The sequence below is a fragment of the Aythya ferina genome (genome assembly GCF_964211825.1).
Source record: "Aythya ferina genome assembly, chromosome: 14".
NCBI classification, from domain to species: domain Eukaryota; kingdom Metazoa; phylum Chordata; class Aves; order Anseriformes; family Anatidae; genus Aythya; species Aythya ferina.
The window spans coordinates 15800202-15821311 of record NC_140312.1 but is presented as its reverse complement, the minus strand read 5'-3'; the positions used below and the strand labels follow the sequence as shown (position 1 = coordinate 15821311).

At 37.0% G+C, this 21110-nt stretch overlaps 1 protein-coding gene across 8 annotated transcripts in view; it reads left to right on the top strand.

Moving 5' to 3' along the window:
• Window positions 1–21110, top strand: part of TENM2 (teneurin transmembrane protein 2) — a 1369797-nt gene that overhangs the window by 1092206 nt on the left and 256481 nt on the right. The window lies entirely within an intron of this gene.

The following is a 21110-nucleotide window of genomic DNA, read 5'->3' as shown; positions in this document are numbered from 1 at the left end:
CAAATCTTGGTTTAGTACTGCACTAATACTGCAAATACTGTGGTGCAGGGCTCCCTAAGAAAAACCGTTGCAATGACTCAACTACAACAACAGTTGGTGCACCAGTCCTGTGTCTATGCCAGATCTGTGTTTGGTTTGTAAAAGTTTCCAACTGGGGATTTGCACTTGTATGGGAGAAAATAGAAGCAGGGAAGAAATTGCTCTGATGCTTGAAAATTTTGCGTATTTTCCCGAGGTCTCCTACTGCAAAGAGTAACAACATTAAACAGGGAAGGGTGGGTAAAACATTTTCACTGCTGACCCCATTATATTTATCTATCATGTTGGTTCTTTTCACTTTTCAATGGTTCTGTTTTGTATGAGGAAGATAATATTTGCACGTTTCATATCATTCATCAACGGAAATGTAGTCATTGAATTCCAAAAAGGTATTCAGCTCTCATAATACAATTACTTCTACCTCTGTCCTGGTTTCAGAAAGACAAATGTAGAGGTGGCTTCTTGGGTAAAATAACATTTTTAAGTATTATAAGATGGAGATAGGAAGGCAGCAGTAAACACACATTTTTAAAGACATATATTTTTAAGCACTTGTCAGAAACATTAACCTGGTGAGATGTGGAAATGTCAGACACATTACATGTGCAGGACGTGCATTTGGCATTTTGCTGTCAGCAGGGGAGTTCTTCTACAACTAATTCCTCAGGAACCACACGCTGAGCCTGTCTGCAGGGAGGAAGAAGGGCTAGGGGTAGAAGTGTATATTGTTTATTTTGTGGAGATGTATTACAGGATATTTTCTCTTTGAGAGAAGACCATAAGTTGTGTCAGTCATGCTGTATGATAATTTCTTGGAGTTAGAATAAATTCCTTGTTTTATGCGAAACAAGAATCAAAGAGCGGAGTTCAATAGCCTCGCAGGTAGAAGTGGGTAAATACTCATATGCTGGCTTGGTTAAAATCTCCGATCTTGTAAATTGTGTTTAATTAATACGACCTGCTGCTGAATTATGGGGACCTATATAGTATTCATTTATTGGGGTCTCCTTTCAGACACAAGAATAGGGAAAAGAAAGAAATATTTGCCATTTCCTGGTTTAGTTAATTTCCCTCCTATCCCCCCAGTTCTGCCAGACCATAGTAAAACTGTTTGCTGTACTATTGCATTGAAATGGAAATACTGACCCCTGTAATGTGCAATGTCCCAGCACTACTTCTGATAATGGTACAGCTGTTTTTCAGGATATTTAATTTAATACTATTGGTATGGTGCGTAGGCTGTAGACCATGTTAGTGAAATGGAATTTAGGTGTGACTGTAAATTTGTACAAAATCTACAGGGCACCATCAAATCAATATAATAATGAATACACAGAATATAGTAGGTAGTTATAATTTAAGTTTATACACTTGTTTTTACTGTAGAGAGTTCACAAGGAAACCATAATGCAGAGAGTTGTGATTTTTAACTTCTTTTAGAATGTAACATCTAAATATTGGAATTGATTAAAAATTTGAATCCAGTTTTAACAGTAACACTGCACAGAGGAACAGCAACAAATGAAAGATCAGACTGATAGAAGATTCCTATTTAATTGCATTTTTTTCATTTTTTTCCATGTATGTTCTGGTTGTTTGATAAATATTTGGTTACCATCATGAAATGCACTTTTTAAATCAGAATGCACTTTTTAAATAAAAAACAAAAAAACAAAAAAAAAAAAAAAAAAAAACAGACTTGGTACTTTTTTATGTCAAGGAAAATTTTATTTGGCATTTTAAGTATGCCTTTGGTTTGGATAGATATGGTTTTAAATTTTATCCTGCAAGAAAAAAATATTTTATATATATATATATAACTTCAGAGAGCAATATATGACTTGGTCAGGTTAGCAAGATGTTTTTTGATATTAATTCTGCTCTTATGGAGACAATGTTTCCTTATGTAAATAACCAGTAGTAGTTGAGTGCATCTTGTTATATACCCAGAGAAGACAGAAATGACGAGGAAAAAAAAATACTTTTCAGTTCCATCTAGGCAGAGAAGCTCTGTCTCTTTGTCTCCTTTCTTTAGAAAGGAATCACAAAATTGCTTCACAGACTTTTGAAAACTTTTTTTTTTTTTTTTTTTTTATAGGAAGAATTGTATCTGTAACTTAAGATCCTTAAATTTCTCTAGAATATATGAAGACTCAAGTTTCTTTGTATAGCTTTCATGTAAAGTCATTTCATTATTTTTTTTTTTCAGGATTAGGCAAAGATTCTGATTACTGTGTGCAGCAGCTTCACCAATGGCAAATAGAGGCAAATGCTGAACCACATTTAACATTATGCCGTAAAACTTGATTTCTGTTGTGGCTTTTTGTTGTTACTTACATTTTTTTTTAGTTCTTCATCCTTAGCTGTAATCAGCTGCATGAGGAAAATGTAAGTAGAAGATAATAAAGCTCTCTTTTATCTTGAGAAGGAATTCACTAGTATATTTATGGATAAAAACCTTTTTATCAGAGGTTTTCAAAGATATTTAACAGTGCAGGATGGTGCAATAGGTGATGATAAACAACAAGGTTAAAGTGATGGTGAAATGTTACTGTCTCTTTCCTATCAAAGAGATGCATTTGTGTGTTTTTCTTTTAAGGGCTACCTACTGTAAGTCACTTAAATACTTAAACTGAAGGAAAAGTAATAAATAAATAAATAAATATTTTTTTTCCAAAGGGAAAAATACTTTAAAGATCTCTATTTCTGTTATTAACTGAAAATGAACTACACTTTCTCTATAGTGCAATAATTATTTGCAGCCTTACTGCGGAGTAGAATTGAATGAATTAAAACGAATAGCTTGAAAATATATCAGAAATATCCTTGGGCTTTTCCTGAAGTTTTTCTTAAATGGAAAGGAGTAATAACTATTAATGCCTCTCATTCATTTATCACATAAAGATGACTGCTGGAAGATTTTGTTACTACAGATTTAGGTGCCATACCTAATGCCTGTCTTTAACAGAATTACAGATTTTGTGGTGCTTTGTGTATGAAAATGGTGGACCCACAGGGTGCATGTAATATATTGCAGAGCATACTTGTTTTCAAGTAGATAGAAGTAATTTTGCTAGAACAAAAATACTGTTGTTTGATAGCTATTTTCAGTGAAAACGTGTGATGAAAAAATACAAATTAGATTTTATTATATTTTGTCAAAAAAGGATTTTGCATGTCATTATTTTTACTATCAGCAAAGAATGAATTCTTCTTATGTATCTGTAGAGAATTGCCATAACAACTCATTTTCAAAAACAGTAAACCAGTATAATTATGTCATACTAACCTTTTTGTATAAATAGTGAGTTGCCAGAGTAGTTCTCTGCATTTTTGTCTCTTCTATTTCGCGATCACTTTTAGTACAGGTAAGATGTGCAGCGGGACTAGATGTTACTGCCACAGGATAGCTAAGTTGCAATTGCTTAACTATAACTGGTGAGTTTGTGGGTACAGAAACCCAGTCGCTGGGATGAAGACTGAGACCAGCAAACCTTTCTGGTTCTTAGCTCAGCTGTCAGATATTAGTTACATACCTGAGAAAGTGAACCAAGTGAAAACACGTAGTTATTACTGACTTCCCTTAAGAATCTCTAGGTGATTGAAGCTCTCTAGTGGAAATAACTGATCAAAAGTTAAGTGGTTGTAAACTTTCTCTATTATGTCCGAATGGAGATGGGTAAACCTTGACATTAAGAGGATGTGGGGAAAAGACGTAACAATTAAATTCTGTTTATAAGATTGTAGATCCATATAAATTCATTTTTATTTTTATAAACAGCTGCAGATGCACAATTTTACTTTGTTTTATAGTCTTTCTCAAGTGAAGACTAAGCACAGCAGGAACTAGTGCACATATATTGGGGGGAGAATCAACAGTTGTAGTTCTTCAGTGTGGTTTGGACTAGCCTGGGGATCTTACTGTTTTTCTGAATGATGCTTAAATTCCCACTCTGTCTGTTGGGTTGGGAAGTAAAAGTAATTTTGACTGATCCATTGTGTGGATTGAGGAAAGTCTTTATTATTTGGTTTTATGGAGGACAAAAAATAATAGTTTTGGGATGATTGTGGACAATTTCAGTGACACCTCTAGATCCTTTCACATTTTTTTGTGGTGTTAAAATTTCTTACTGGAATCCTAATATCAATTACAATGTGTAAATATGCTAAGAGTCACATTAAGAAACAGATGGTAATGTAGAGGACTAGACTTCACTTTTTTTGTTAGAGGTTCTAGTTGTTGCAGTGGTTTCTTGTTTTTGAGAAAAATATCTTGCACTTTTGAAGGCAAAAGGCTCTACATGGCCTCATGTAGTAAATAATAACAAAAAGTGTAGACGCTTCTTTTATTCTCTTCATATTTTATTCATCACAAAAATTTAAACGTTCCCAATTCAACTTTATACCTCTGTTTTACCAGAGGTTTCTACATGAAGTTTTCACTTCCACCAAGGTTTGAAACATCCAGTAATGAAGGCTAACAAGTTATTAGTGATGGTACATGGCTGTCCAGGTTTTTCATAGTCTTTTCCAAGTGTTTTATTAGTTAGAAGTGAAACCATTGTAAAGTCCCTGTTCTCTTTAAAGGACCCTTGTCACACAAAGTGGGCAAAGTTTAATGTAAAGTCAAAACTTGTGATTAAAACTCAGTATGATAAAAGCTCAAATTGTTATACGGTTTTGTTTCCCTTTTCAAAAAAAATGATTTTAAATATCCTGACTTAAGACGAAATCTGCTTTCATTTCCGTTTTTTCCTCTGCATAGCTCAGAAGCTGAAGCTCCATAACACCATCTTTAACCCTTTAACCACTGCTACCTGTCAGCAGTGAAATGCAGCTGTGGTTCATGCTAGTATTGGAAAGTGAGCACCCATGAAGAGAGAGAACAAGTGGAAAAGTGTTCTGCATCATCTGGTATTTTAAAATGTCATTTCCATGAAGGTTTCTGTAACTGTTTTTGAATGCTGGTCTGAGTCAGCATCAACAGGATTTGAAGACACGATTCTGTGGTGCTCTAATTATTTTAATCCAATTTTCAGACAATATTTTATTAAGAGCATTGTGTTAAAAGTGTGATGAGCTACTCAGTGGCAGGAAGAGGGGCCTAATGTAAAAATGGAGAGAGAAAGAGAAACATTGTTCACACTGAAAATTTCATAAAGGTTCATTGTTGTTGTTGAAAACATTGCCATTTTAAGATATCGTGTTGGAGTAAAGAATTTCAGTTGAGTACAACTTAACCCCAGTGCTTGGTTCTTCCCTTTCTCAGGTTTGCCTGTAGTCATTTAACAGAAAGCTAGCCCAGCTTCTCTGCTCGTCCAGCCTCATGGTGCTGGGCTTTTTTCCTTAGCTTTGTCTTTCTACAACTTAGAATTTGCAGCATTCAGCCTACCAGATGATCAGTAAATGTCAAACAAATCAAAGTGTTGTTGCCAGCAGAGCTATTGAAGTGCTGCATTCTCAATGTGACTTTTTTTAATTGATTCCTTAGAGGTTGAAAGAGAAAGTAAATACGCAAGCATCAGGGATTCATGAAAACAGGGTCTCAGTATTCCAGCTTTTGTTCTGCATGTTCTTACGTGGCCTTATCTTTGGCAGGTTTGAGCACCTATGTGTTCTCATATGTGTCGTCATCCTAGGAGCTGTTTTGCTGTAATATAATTTTGTTTTAGCTAGGACTTAACTTATACACGGGAAGACATTTCTGGAAAACATAGCCTAACACCGGGAGGGGAAGGCATGTAGCTGAGCAGTGCACATCCCTCAGAAACACCAGAGGCACTTTTCAGGCTCCGAGCTTCCAGCACAGCATCCCCCGCTTCTCCCTCTTCTGCATTTCTTTCCGCATTTATCTTCATTGCCTGCTGCTGCTTCTTTGCCTGTCTGTTGGGCTCAGCAGTACCATGTGGGCTATTTGGCCCATATTTCCCCCCTTTTTCCAATCTGTGTTTTTTTTTTTTGATATGCCACCTGTCAAGCAGTGTGCAATTGTACATAGGGATATTTGAGTATTCCAGCCAGTAGATGGCACGCACAGTCCCATCAGTTCTTCCTGGGCAAGAGATGTGTCCTGTTGTCCACTCACTTACCAGTTCTTCTGAAATAACCGACGTTATTGTGGCACAGCAGAGAAATAGGGACAAGAAAGGGATGGATTTTACTATTCTGTGATTTAGTGGTGAATGGCTTCTATTATTTTTCTAGACTCATTTCCAGATTAAACTCATCTCCCTAACTCTTTTGATTCTCCTTTCTCTCTTTAACTATGTATATAACATGACTTTCACCAGGGTCACAAACTCACAAATCCTAGGATGTCTTAATATATATGAGAAGCTTTTCCCCCTAGCTCTTCACCCCTGTTTTACAACTCTGCTCGCAACCTGTCTGCAGTGACAGATACACAGTTAATCACAGCTTCCCTCCTAAAATGTTGGTCAAATCAATTTAAACTCAAATACAACTCTCAGTATTTTACTGTGCTCCTGCCTACTCTGATTTATCAGAATAGTTACATTTACATGTAAGATGCAGGAAGATGATCCCAAAAATCAGGCTTGCTCATCTGTATAATCATTTTTGAGCATTTTCTAATCAGAGATGCCTTCTGCATTAGCATTGATGATTTTCGGTTGCACTGATATGTTTGTTCTGTATTTATGATTAATAGGATGCTTGGAATATTCTTCCATTTGACTGCGTGGATATGTTTTCACCTGTAGCAAAAAAGCACTGTTACAGAAGTTCCCAAAAATGTCCTGCATTTGTCTGTTCTTGGTGATTTTATATTCCTGAAAAATAACTTGGAAACTGTGGGCTTCTGAGGGTGAGTTTCACTACTCTTAGCTATCTCCAGTCTTGACTTGCATACTGGGGTGGATGAACATTGTCAGAATGCATATTTATGATCACTGGATAGATGCTCATGCTCAGGGTGTCAAGGGAGAGCTCTACCTATCCTATTCACTTCACTTTTTGCAACTGACTGATGCGCGTGCAGATAGGTATGTAGATGAACTTGTCAACTCTCGCAGTAAACATCCACAGTGAGGTTTGTCCAGTGCAGGCATAGAATGATGTAGCTCTGGGAGATGAATTCGCCCGTAGCCTGAGATTACCATCCTGGCATTTGTGCATTGTCACGTGTGTGCCCAAACTCTACAGGTGGTGATGAAAGGAGATGGCTTCGTATTTGTTGTTCTAGCAGATCAGCCTTTACGTACAGCCATGTGTCTTCAGTGCTGCAGTAAAGTTAGGATGGGACTGCGCCTATTAGAAGCACAGGAAAGCAAAGCAACTGAATGCAAGAATGACTCACTGTAATCTGAAAGGTGTAGAGAAGTCACTGATACAGTATCTTACTAGGAGGGAAGTCACTGGGGGGGAAGGCCCTTGTCTTTCATGGTATAACACTAGTAAACATGAAAATTAGATGTTGGTCTTTTGTCTAGATGATTCTGCAGCTGTCATCTTTCTTTCCATCAACAAGGTTACAATACATGTATATTTAAATAACAGGTCTAAAAATAAAGATAATTTTGAGGTGCAGGTTATGGGCTAAGTCTGACAAAATCATGAGTTTATTTGCTATAAATGGATTATATTTCAAAGCCTTTTTATTTTAAATCCTTAAGCTACACCCACATCCTTTTTTAAGAAGTCTTTTCCTGAAGCTAGAAAGATTGTAACACTGAGGCTTTCAAATAATCAGCTCCTTCTAGGAGTTGCAGCTTGAAGCAAAGTACCAAATAAAGGGGTTAGTCACATTAACAGAATAGAGTGTATGTGACTCAGTAGACATAAATAGCACCAAATTCAACAGGGTAATACAGACTGGCATATGCTAATATGTGAGAGATTAAAGGTAGGTGACGCAAGTGGCATAGTAAGGCAAATTACATTGTTCTAACATTCTATAGACTCCAAATAACCTCTGGCCCAAGGGCTTAAGATTCTCATTATTTGAAAATAAGAAAATAAAGATAGAATTCATCCTGTCTAATTTGCCCTAATATAAAAGATATGCTATTGATCAAAGTTAATTGTCAGTGAAGTAAGACAGGCACTTACAGAGTGATCCATCCTGCCTGCCTCATCTTAGGGTACCATGGGAGAAATTTCCTGGTTGTTGTGCATGTATCTCTGTTTAATAACTACAGAGCTAACTACTTGACTGTGGTTAGGTAGCTTTTTTCATGTTAGACTTAGTTGAAGCTAAGATGTTTAGGATGCTAAACATCTAAGTGAAGATAGAAGACTACTTCATTTTTGAATTCCCATACAAGTTACAGGGCTCTGTTCTGTGCCTTCAGCATCAGTTGTCTTAATTCCACTTCTTGTCTTAATGCCACATGGTGCTGGGACACCAGTGGTGCTAGTCTTCAGCTGCTGTCAGACACAGCTTAGCTTCGGGTGTTCTCAAAATTTGTCCCAGTTTGCAGGTATTCTAAAGAAATTCATAAGCAACAATAACCATGGTTTGTAATCTTTCATTGGCTTAGCGTTTATATTAAACAAGTTTAAGGGGATGGACACATACAAAACAAACAACAAAACCCACAATTTTCACAGCAACAGGACTGAGTGAGATACTTACTTAGGGATCAAATTATAGAAGTGAGGAGTTACAGTATGCTATTAAACTGGCATACTTTAATCAACTATAAAACTCTGGACAGCAGTGTTTATCCTTGTTGGATGTTTTAAAACTTTTGAAACAAATCTTGACCACAGAAGTTCACAGAGTGCTATACTGGGGCACAGACTCTACAGTTGCACTTGTTAAAAAAACATCAAAGCTAAATGCAGGTAAGTTCTTTTGAAGGAATTCATTGCAGCTTGAAGACAGAATAAGGGCAAATAAAACATTCTTCAGTTTATCTGAGAATAACTCCTTAAGTTTAGCTGGGAATTCCATAAAGAAGTACTTACATTATGATTTGGGTTTTGTTGTTTTGTTTTTTTCCCAGATGTTATGTTCCCCCCCCACCCCAGATTTTTGATTCAGACTCGGAAAGTCAAATTGTAGTTACAAGCTCATGTGACATGTTGTGTTGATTTTCTGTGTCACTTAAGAAAGCCTTGTGACAGAGACAGTACCTGACATCTCAGTAAAACAGATGTTGCTTTGAGGAATACAATACTTGAAGGAAATACCTTCCTTTCTATGTGCACACCTGGAATCAGTTTTAGAGACCACATGTTGTGATGTCTACAGCATCGCGCCCATAGTTTCATGTTAGAAAGCACATAACTTGGTGTGTGCCACCACTGAATGCTGCGTTAATCGCATTTATGCTACTTTATCATTAATTTCCATTTTATGACGAACTTAAAACTTCTTGTAACAAAATAGCACTGCACATACTTTGATGACATTAAATTGGAAACATCCATGAAATTTAACTTTTTTTTTCATTTTGTCCTTATGAATAGTGTATTTTAGACTCATATACAATTAAGTTTTGATGATAGTTTAAAGATTATTCTTTAGGGACAGGGTTACTTTTTTAATTAAAATAAATGTAGTTCTATATCTCATATGATTGCTCTTTGTATCAGTCTTGTTTATTAATCCACTTTAACTACTGTTATGCCTTAACTGCCTCTTTACACGTTTTATTTTATTTTTAAATACATACTGGTTTTGTAGGCAGGGTTTTGGATTATCTGTTCCAGCCTTGGAAATTTAAACATTCAAAAGTCTAGATTCCAGATGAACAGATGTGAGTCCTGCAATGTGGACTTCAGTGCCTGTGCTTTGCAGGAAGGAGAGGTAGGGTGTGATTTGGAGGTACACACTGTGCTTCCTTTTGGCTAACTCAAGGTGTTTCTGTGAGAAGCCTCCAGAGTTTTTGTTGTAGTTTCTAGTCACACTTCTGAATTACCTAATTCTTGCCGTATTATCTATGGAGAATCTCAGGTGCCCAACTAAAAGCAAGTGCCACCATGCTTAATTGCAAGTGGTTGCATCTTTTATTGCATCTAGGTCTAAACAGCTAACAAGTCCAGTCTTTGGAGGAATTTTTTGGAGGTAAAAAAACAGCAACAAAAAACCGCCAGGTGTTGCTGAAATTGGTATTTACTAATTGATTGGTGAGAAGACCAAAAATTAAAGGGACTTGATTATTTTTTAGTAAGGTAGAAGTAAAAAAGGCAAAAACAAAAGAACAAAACAAGAACAATAAATATGCAAACTTTGTTGACCCATGTTATCCCTAATATGTTAAAATACTAGAAAATACTACAGTTCATTTAGTTTTCTTCCTTTTTTTTTTTTTTCTTTCTTACTGACAGCAACAAAACACGTGGCTGCGTAGGCTCGTGTCACAGAGGAGAGTAGTTTTGTGACTTCTATAGAACTAAAGAAAGTGAATTTTAGCAGTGCTGCCACTTAGCTGTTCACTTCCCAGCCCATACTGATGCTTGGGATTATTCCACTGCCTTTGGAGAAGTCTGCATTTCCCTCTGAAGCTTCTTGAGGCCTCGGTGAGCCATTTCATGAGCTTAAAGGTTCCTCCAGGTTGAAATTCTGCAATTTGTTGTCAGCCACATCCCCAGTTCAATACCAAGCAAAAATACACTGGCAGTGTACTTGGTTTTGTTGTCCAGCTGTCCGATGAAGGTACTGAATGACCTGGACCCTAGTACTCCTGGAATATTTTGCTTGCTGTTGGGTGCTGGCTGGTCATTGAGTCATTGATTGGTGCTCTTTGAGCCCAGTAATTCAGGCATTTTTTGGCTCACCTAAGAGTCTCCATATGTGTAAATGATGTTTCCTTAGATTGCAGGTGAGAATGCTGTGGGAGAGGGTTGTCAGAAGGTTCACTAAAAACCAAGCGCTGCGTTGATTGCTTTCTCCTCACCTCCATAGCCAGTCATTTCATTGTAGAATATAATTATTCTGTTTAAGCATGATTTGCCCTTTCGTAAATCCAGGTTAACTATTGTACCTTGTCTTCTTGATATTGATGTTCTTGGAAAAGGTTTCCAAAGGGAAGTAGTTCAAATTCTTTTCAGGCATCGTTCTAGGCGAGACTGATCAGCCTATAGTTGGCCTGCTTCTCTTTTCTTACTTTTCCTAGCTGAACATAATGTTATTAAGGACTTCCCCGCATGGCAATGACTTTGCACAGGTACATGCCACCCTACAACACTGCCCATTGGCTTGTTCAGCACTCCTAGCAAAGCCTCTGCAGTACCTCTAGCACTGCCTCACTGCCTGTGTGTTGCACCTCCTGGGGAAGGTCCTTTGGGGCTGCTCCCCCAGAGACTGTTCTTGACAACCCTGAACACTGCTATTGAAATCAGCAGTCTATCTTCTTATTAGTTAGTTTCCTAAGCTTTCTCAGTATCCCAATCTCAGTCATTTCATGATGTCTTCAAACTGGTACCTGCACACTCAAGTGGTAATCCTCCTCCTCATCATCATCCTTGCCAGTCCATTGTAACCAGCGGGCCTTTTTCCACACATGCTCTTCTACTAAGTCACCATGATTATGGTCATCTAAGATTTCCAACTGAACCTGAAATCCTGTTTGTTGCCCAAGCTCTGCATGTGAGTGGGCAGACAGCCAAGGAGAACGTCTGAATGCCCTCCTGAGCAAGAGTGGGAAAGTGCCCCTCTGTGCTTTTTTCCCATGTGCCCCTTCTTCCTTTGTAGCTCCTCCCTTCCTTAAACCCATGGGGATAAACCAATGGGTTTGTTAAACACCAAACCCATGGGCTGGCTCCCAGGGTTTTTTGTTAATATTTTTTCTACTACTCTGTCCTTTAATAGAATTTATTCCTCAATGATAATAGCCAATTATGAGCCTGGAGGGAGCTCAATCATTAACTAGTTTTTCAAGTATTTTATTTTATTCTTCAGCTCCTTCAAATGAGTTCCAGCCTTCATTGTTGTTGAAACAATTTAGCAATTCTTTCTTTTTCATCATTCCCTCTCCTGTTGCCTAAGCAGTCTGTCACCATGCTTTGTTACAGCTTCAGCTTCATCTATTGGAGCAACAATGGGAGAGTCGATTGGTTCAGGTGCTGATCTTATATAATTAAGCTAAATTATGTTCAGCACAGGGGAGAGACAGACAAATACTAGCTCTTGTAATGTCTTGGTGTCTATATGCTTGATCTTAGAATGTGAAATTCATTTAGTATCTAGTAATCATTAAAAATTAATCCTGCTTTCAGTAGCAGTCAAATATACTTATATTAATTACATGTAATGTGTGTGGATTAGCATTTGTCAGTACATGTATGGAATGGTATTTAATGCCTTTTGAAAGCTATATATTGGGAATATGTTCCTACTACCAGAGGGATATACTGCAAGGAATATTTCTATATACTTGGTGTACATTTATATGCTTCAATTCTTTGTGTAATTTTTAATAATCAGGGAGCTGTTATCTTGGTAAATGTTTTTGTTTGTTTTTTTTTTTTTCTATGTGTAACTGTGAGGTATTGATAATTAAATTGATGTAGATTTTACCCATATAATACCAGGCCAGTACAGGTATGTATGCTAGCAAATCTTGCTGTATATGGTCTTGAGATTTTTAGAAAATAAAATGGTGTTATGTTCCTTGTGTTTATTTGTTAGAGTTGTGACAGATCTTTTATTTGTAAGCTTTATTTACCTGTAAACTATAAAGGATTTTATTTTTTCTTGAAATATGAGTTTTAAAGCATTTAAATTTTAGCTGCTACTTAGTGTTAGGTAGCATAGAACACAAAATCACAAAAAAGAAAAAAATGTGGTAAAGACCTGCTTCAGTATATCTATTTTTCATTAAGAGATAAGAGATGTTCGTAAGGATAAAGGGATTTGTTGTTTCAGTTTACGTGTTATGCCAATAAAAAACATCAGACGATACTTAAAAAATTCTTCATAACACGTGTGGGGGTTTTGTTTTCTGTAGCAGAATTCTTCTTTTGAAAGTTGATGAGACTGGATAATTTGAAGTTATTTAAATTGGATTTTTAAAAATACAGAAATTGCTGCTCTGCCCACTTGGACTATATTTTTAAAGATACCAGCGCTTCAAAGGAAACTGCTGAAATGAAATCAGATGCAACCAATTCTGTATCCAGTCTAGCAAAATTAGTTCAAGGTATCCCGGGGTAATGCTAGATTAAAATGGTGTTCGTGGTGTCAGAGCACAGAGAAACGGTATTAATGTGTTCTTTTCTTGTCAGAACAGAAGCAAAGATGTAAAGGCATTTCCTCATGTAGAGGAAGGTAACTGTAAACAGTTTAACCCAATCGATACTCGGTTGGGCTACTTGATGTCAAATCCCTTCTCACAGTACCGATTTTTAGGCTGTTGCAATCGCTGTGTCTGACAGAGGGGTCTCTTTTGGTAGTCAAATATTGCTTGTCTTAGGCAGGATAAAGTACTGCAGGATGTGCATGCAGGTTTTAGGTCTGGGAAGCATTTTGGGGCTGAGGAGAGGGTTAAGGTGTTTCTTTGTTAAGTTTTGTTGTTGTTGTCATTTTGTTTTAATGAAGCCAGAGATGGAGTGATCTACTTGATTATAAAGCTTAACTTCAATGCCAGCTCCATGCTGTTACAGCATATTACTAAACAGCAAGAAATGTGGCACAGATGTTGTGGCAGCCATATTTTACACCTTCCAAAAGGTCATGTCGCTTGTTATTACATTCAGAATCAATATTAAGTGAGCGTTCCAAATTTCAGCTGTCAGTTGAATTTATTGCTGCAAACCAAGGCTGAAAGGTTTTCAACTGTGATTTGAGGAAGCTAACAAATTAATAATACAGAAGTATGCATGGCAGAGCAGGTGATCCGTGTTCCAACAGAAAAATAAGTTTAATTGAAAATCGTAAAAATCAGAGCTGGGATGTTTAGTCCCTTCCCTTTACCATAGCATGCTTGTAGTGCCTGTGAGAGTAAATTGTAATGGTCACTGCTAGGGCAGGACTGTGAATGGATTCATTTGCATGCAGTACGGCAAGACAGCATGTATGTGCATGTGGTAGCTTTAAGCATCTATCTTGTAAGATATTCCGACCTCTGATCCACGGAAATCATTCACAAATTCATGTATTTTGTGCAAATGGGATGCAAGACCACTGCAGAAAAGCAGAATTGTAACAGCAAAACTTAGGAGCTGTGAGCAAGGCACATGGTCAACAGCGGGCTGGGAGGGCTGTGGCTCTGTCTGGAGATAGTTCCCTTCTGCCAGAACTGCATTTGCTTAAAGGTGTGCCCACAATAACTGCAGTATCTCTATGGCGTGCTTCTGTGGCTTTTCTTTCTTCTGTTCCAGAAACAGTGGATTTTGTTTCTGACATAGATATCTGTGAAGGAATTTCCTCCGTTTTGGTTTACAACTGATCAGAATTTCAGCTAGTTGCAGAATTTCTGAAGTTCTCCAATTTCCCTTTATTTTGAACTTTTTTTGTCCTTTCATGAAGTTGAACTTCATCTTCCTCAGATAGAAGTTTGACTCCTGAAGAACATGGAAAACAAGGAAGAAGTACAAAAGGGCAGTCAATCCCACTGAAATGAGAGCAATTAAAGAAATTATGTGCCTACGTCTGCCTTTTGAGTATTTTTTCATATAGAAATTCTATTTTTTCAACTTCCAGTTCTACACTACCTTTCTCTCCTTTGTACTAGCACCAAGAGAAAAGCAACCTCTGTTCGGAGAATGCAAATGTGTAAATACTGGATTACATTTTGGCTTCAGTAGGCATCTGATTGATGCACACAAAAAACAACAATGACAAAAAAAAACACAAAACAACAACAACAACAAAAAAGCAAAACAACAAAAAAACATCATTTTCTTTAAAAGTTATTGACAAATATAGGGAAAAATCAGTCTTCACAGTAAAGATTTTGGAGAAGTAAGGGAGTACTATGAATGGGATTAGAAATGAAGAAGAGGGGAACAGTGGAGAACAATGGAGCAAAAGGATTAATATATCAGTGTTATTTTCTTTTCACACTGTGTACTACTTCTGGTCAAAGCAAAAGCCATGCTCATTTAACATAGCCTATGTGGCTTATAAGAGCTAATTGGAGTTATCCTTAGTCCACCACATGACTTGGTATTGCAAAACAGAGTCCAGTTTTCCTGCTCCAGTGAAGATCTTTTCTATTGTGCATCCTGTTTCTTGTCCTCACCACCGTAGTCATTCTTACTTTCCTTATTCTTTCTGTTTCCTCAGCAACAACTTTTATTTTATGTAGCTGTTTGCATTTGCAAGTACTCTTTCAAAACAGCAAACCCTGAATGGATCAGCCATTTGCATGTAGGTCAGTTTTAGTGAAGTGGCATTTTCAAGGCCATTGTGAAAATCCACATACCTCTTTTCTTCTGCAGTGTGCACAAATAAAAACATGGAAGCACTGAGAGACCATCAGTATTACCTTTTTTTTTTTTTTTTTTTAATCAGAACATCTCTATGTGGATGATAAATTTACCTTAGTACTTGAGTTTAAATGGATAAGCATATATTGTTTTTATCTAGTACTGTCATCTTAAATCTAGATTAAAACTTCTTGTTTCCTTTTCTTTTTCTGTGTACCTCAGCACAGTAAATACTTGCATGGCAAGCCAAAATCTGGCACATGAAAATTTACAGATGGTAAAAGGCATGTCTTTTCATCTGCCAATGTGTGATTCAGATAGCACAAGCAGACTTCAATCCACTTGACCTCAATAGAGTTGGCACAGTCTTCTTTCCCACTCTATTCCCAAGCTCATTTGATAAAGCAGTCTGTGATGCTACCACGTGAAGAGGGAATGTAGCTTTTAGATCCAAAGTAATTAAAAATATAAAAGTATTTATAGAAAAGTTTGATTTTTATGTATATCCAGTTGAATTTTGTGGAGTGCTAGCAATGAAAGTTGAATAGTTGGAAGTACTGTTTTTTTAGAAGATAGTATTAGATTTTAAATAATTTATGTGTCAGAATCAGATACACTTAAATGGATAGAATATCCTAGCACCAACAAATTAAGTCAAAATTTTAGACCATAACAATATCAAATTACTTAATTTGTATTGGCAAGTTAGAGAATGTATATTTAGCCCTAGAAGAATAAGCAAACTGTTGTGACATCCTATTATGAACCTGCAATCATTTCTCTTTTTTAATCAATGATTGTGATACACGTTTTATGGAAACCATTAACTCCGCTGGGTGTGTAGGATTTCTGTTTGTATGTTTGTTTAGAAAACAAGTGTTCTCAAGAAGCACTGGAGGGTGAACACATGCGTTATTGTAGTTTCAAAGGACTTTACGCACTGTAATATGTTCTTAGTGCCCTTAGGAAGGTTCTTTTCACAAAGGTCAGTTTTTCACTCAGATATGCACATCAGTTTCTATAGTCTGACATAGAGTTTTGTGTAAGGAATTGAGATTTCTAAGATGTAGACTTCTATTTGATGGAGCCCAATAGGGTGCTTGTCTCACGTAGCGCAGTAGTTCTTGAAATGTGAGAATCAGCATGTCACATCAAAAATTCAAAAGTACTTATTATACCTCCTGTAAGATTTTGATTAGTTTAATTATAAATCTTTCTTATTCTGATTTGTACTAACTAGCATACGGCCTGATTGCAGCTCACCAGTAGTGTATGTGATAGAGTAATACTTTGAACTCTAAATTTTGAGAACTGTTTTTGCAAATAGATCTGTCTGGCTGCTTTTTGGGCAATTACATATGTTGGTAATCTGCTCTTTCTGTTTTTATTATTGTTACTTAAATATCTCCTTAATAATATTGCTATTTCAATAGATCAGAGGTGTACCTAAGTGGTAGTAGGATCATGAGCAGGAAATCCTGATAAACTGAGGTGGTGAAGACCTATGAGATATTGCTAAATTGAATTTTATAAGGCAACAAGCAAGAGGAGTCTCTTGTCTGCAGTCTTGCTCATGTTGAATCCAGGGTAGGCTGCTTGCTCCATGTGTGGAGTTCTTGAGGCACAAGTCATCTCCTTCCTCGTGCCAACCAGCATCTCTTTTCTTGCTTCTCTTCTCACATTGAAGGATAGAGTTTATTATTTGTTCCCCTTGCACTCTCCAAGCAAAGCACTTATTTCCACCTGCTTTACACAGTCCTGAGGCTAGCAATTCCATTCTTTGTGATAGAGGTGGGAGAGGTCAAACCATTTAGGCACAGGGTGTAATAAGCACTGGTAGGACTGAAGTTTTGTGATTTCTGTAAGGATGGGACTGGTCAGTCCCATCATACATCAACTCCTATTTTTATTCTCCCCCATCCATTCCCGTCCCATCCCATCCCTACTTTCTCTGAATATACATGTACTGCTTTCAGCTGGGCTCTGGAGATATATTCTGGATGCAGTTGGTGGTTATATATTTTCTTCTGAGAGCTAGGACTTAGCACCTCAGCAGCATGTTGTTCACAGAAGTACAGACTTATTTCTTGGTAGCTCTTCTTCTCTGGAAGAACTGTGTATTTATAAAACAATTCTTTAGGAAGACTTGATAAGTATGGTGCGTGGTATGCTCCAATTTGCACAGGACTTTCAAATAGGGGGTTTCTATACTTGAATAACTGGAGAATGCACAGGTGTAAGAAAAAATAATGTTGTTTCCTGTGTGACACCATGGTACATCCCCCAAAGGCATAATAAAAGAGAAAAAAAAAACAGCATCTATGATTTTTTATTTTCTAAATAAGAATATTTCACTTTAGAAACTCAAGTTTTCCCTGAGTGTGTGGTTCCAATTTGATAAACAGCAGTGCATCCACATCCAAGATAGTAGCCTTTAAATTCTGACTGCCCAGTAGTAGTATGAATGATGCCCATTGTTAGCCTATGGAAGGTTTAGCCAAATCTACTGTGAAATCTGCTGTGAACCCACCATAGTACACAATATTGACAGGGACACGTTTTCCTAAATCATCCTGAAAGGTTCGTAAGAGGAGAAAAACAGTACGTGGTGTAGACCCCCATTCTCCAACCTAGAAATTCTGTGATTCTGCAGTCCTCGTTGTGGGCAGCTGTATGCCTGTTAAGTATCTGTGAAGCAGTTGTTAGGTGAGGTGGAGAATACTGGGTGCTCCTGCAGCTTTCTGCATCAGCTGGAACTCTTATTCAGAGATTTGGTGCTGAAGCCAGGCAAGCTTCTGCATGGCAAATGAATGCCTGAATAAAATCATTTAGATATTGATTATATTCAGTAGTCATTCTTCTGTCTTGTGGTGATGAGTTTCAGTGTTCAGCCTGATTTGCTTTGAAATTTCTGTCTCTTTTACCTCGCTCTCCTGCCATTGACTAATTGCGTCATTTCACAGGAGGTAGTTAAGGAAGATCATCAATTTATGGGAACTTGTGAACTTTCTGGATTATGCCATAGTTAATACATGTGAATGAACTAGATAGAAATTTTGAACTGGAATTCTTCCATTCCTTTGTAGGACTGAAGTAGACACCATGGTAAAAAGGTTACATTCTCGTAGCATCATGTGTATAAATTCCCATGATTTACTCTCTTCCCTAAGGCATGTGGTTCATTTCCTAGGTAATTTTTTCTCTTGCTATGTTCTTCTCCTTTTGTAATTGAAAGTTTTGTCTTCTGTTTCAAGAGGCTGAAGTTAGTGAAGACAGGAAAAATTTTCTCTTGAAGCCTGACTGTATACTTGTCTCACCTACTCTTTTCTAAACATAATTCTTGATGTTGAGAACAAGGTACAGTATTTATGTAGTGCTTTGAAACTTCCTGTGTTTTTATATTCCCATGACAATTCTGAATATTGTTCTTCCATTTCTGTGGGGACTTTTTTTTTGTTTCCATTTTCCCATATTTATTCAATGTTTTCTCAACTTCATCTCAGAAACATTCTGCTTTTGGCAGTGCATCATTAGACATTCACCTCACTTCTTGAGAGGTGTTTACAGACATCATTGTAGGCCACGTGTTTAGGAGTCTGTGTAGTGGCAGTATTAGCTTTGTTCCCAAAAGATTCACTGCTGTCAGCCTATCGAGAGCAAGATGAGATTGCTTGAGGTTCTGTGTCTGCAAGTAGGCCAAAGGTGAAGGACTCACCAGAAGGATGTAGGAGGGGAAAGGAAAAAGGAAAGGGAATGAGAGGGAAGGAAAAGGAAAAGGGAAAGGATTTTTTTGGGTTGTAATTTCACGAAAAGGATACTGTTCAAGAAAAAGAGACCATTTTGTACTAGGAACAAAAAGCCTATTGAACATACAGTTGCCTCTTTAGGAAAGAAATCTAGTGGTAGCTGAGACACTACATTGAAAATGGTCAGGGACCACTGGTTGCAATTAGAAAATCTGATAGTGGTAAAAAATATATAGCGTGCAAGGAGTAGGAAAGGAAATCTGTCAAAACTCCTAAGAAATTTCTGGGAAATAAGGGAAGGAAATTAAGATTGCTGACAGTAATGTTTTTGTTCATAGGCAGTCCAAAATTCTTTCTGTCACCAGATTACATTAAAGGACTCGTAAAAGCAATTAACATGTAGACTATTTTTCTAAGTCACTGGAAGCTTCAGCATCTAATTACCCATTATGTAATAGCTGGAAGCCAGCAGATAAACTGTAAATTGTTGATGCCCTAGGAAAATTTAAAATACTTTAGTATAGTAGTTGTGTTTAAAAAATAGTAGTTCTGTAGTAGTTGTGTTTAAAACATACATTTTAAAAAGTTTAAGAATACATGGATATCCCTCTAAAATGAACACATGCTAAATTATTCAATCTCTGATTCTGTTTACATTACTGTTACTGTTTGTTGTTATCTTGTTCTTATGAATTAGAACTGATGCCATGTCAAAATGGGCTGCTTCTTATCAAAGGAAACAGGAAAAAAAGTGAGTTTGATAAGCTGATAGCAGGGACAGATAAAACGCAGTTACAGATCAGTTGGATAAAAGTGATTCTGTCCAGCACAATCTATTACCTGCAACAAGATGTTATTGGTATTATTATTGTTTTGAATTAGTGGTGTCACCATTATGCAGTAAACATTATCTCTTTACAGACTGAAAAGAGAAAGAAATGGTCTAATTAAAAAGCAATGTAAATCAAAAAGGTAACTGAAAAGATAAAATTAATCTTTGTGATTTTTTGCAATGTTTGTAGTCATACTTTATGGCTTTCCTTACCACAGTTGTGTTATGAAAATGCCAGTTTCCAGAATAGATGAAATACCACTATGTTAGTGTCATTGTGAAGAGCAATTTGTTGTCTTGGCCTTATAAAACATTATTTTTGAAATTACATATATTTGTTTGTATTTTGATTAGTGCCACTGTTGCCCTTTTAACTGAAACATAATATAATAAAAATTCCAGGAGGGACCAAAGGTAAAACTTCAAAAGTAACAGACAAATTAGCCTGAGAGCTTCCATATATTTTCAATCTAAAACCATTTGTTGTTGTTGTTTAGATTTCTATCTAATGCAGTACAACCAAAAGGATACAACATCCAAAGACTGAGATACTTGTCTGGGAGTCTAAAATCAAAAGTTTCTACCTAAGACTGCCTGTGTGTATCAATTTTGATCACCATAATAACAGGACACATGTAGAGGCTTGAAAGTCAGGCAGCTCAGCACCATCGGACAAGGTGCTTCTTCCCATGCTGCATAAGGCTGCCAATGGTATTTTGTAAGTGCATGAAGTTAGTTTTTCAGGTCAGGTCTCTGTGCAGTCCCTCAAAGCTTACTGGTGGATGTCCTGCAGGCGGGTGATGACCAAGTGCCTTCTCTGGTGCTGGGGTGGGTGGGTGCAGTTTTACACGAGGGACATGAGCACGTTAGGCGAGGTGTTTGAGGGACGGTAGGAGAAGGCTCAGTGGCAGAAACTTCCGTTCCCAATGGTAGAAAACATAGTTAATATGCAACTATATAATACAGTAATATTTTCCATATTGCTAAAAGGGGAATACTGGTAGAAAATGTTGGTTATGTATTAACTAGATTGTCCATATTGTTAATAAGAGAATACCATCAAAGGAGTTATGACTTCTGAGACTGAAATGGTGGATAGTATTACTGAATTATGTAGGTCTTGAGGCAGGATTTATTTGTGATTGCTTGTTCCT